The following is a 265-nucleotide window of genomic DNA, read 5'->3' on the forward strand; positions in this document are numbered from 1 at the left end:
CCCAGCCGGACCAGCTGCCAGGCTCCTGCTGACCCCACAGACACCAGGGTGATGCTAACAGCACACGATGGGCAGGAGGCATTTCTAGGCCAGGTCCCCAGGAGGATATTCCTGCCGGAGCCCTTCTCCATCCTCCCATCCATGCCAGGGTGGGAAGTGCAAAGCTGAGAAGCTGAGCACGGCCAGAGCGAGGGGCAGTTATCCCCAACCTGGGGACACCCTGCTTCATGAGGATTGTGACCCAAATACAGAAGGAAACCCCCCT

General features: G+C 60.4%; 1 protein-coding gene across 1 annotated transcript in view; it reads right to left on the bottom strand.

Moving 5' to 3' along the window:
• Positions 1-265, bottom strand: part of PABPN1L (poly(A) binding protein, nuclear 1-like (cytoplasmic)) — a gene marked incomplete at its 5' end in the record, with an annotated part of 6,048 nt that overhangs the window by 3,415 nt on the left and 2,368 nt on the right. The window lies entirely within an intron of this gene.

Source organism: Cariama cristata, unplaced genomic scaffold, assembly GCF_000690535.1.
Source record: "Cariama cristata isolate BGI_N322 unplaced genomic scaffold, ASM69053v1 scaffold28930, whole genome shotgun sequence".
Classification (NCBI taxonomy): Eukaryota; Metazoa; Chordata; class Aves; order Cariamiformes; family Cariamidae; genus Cariama; species Cariama cristata.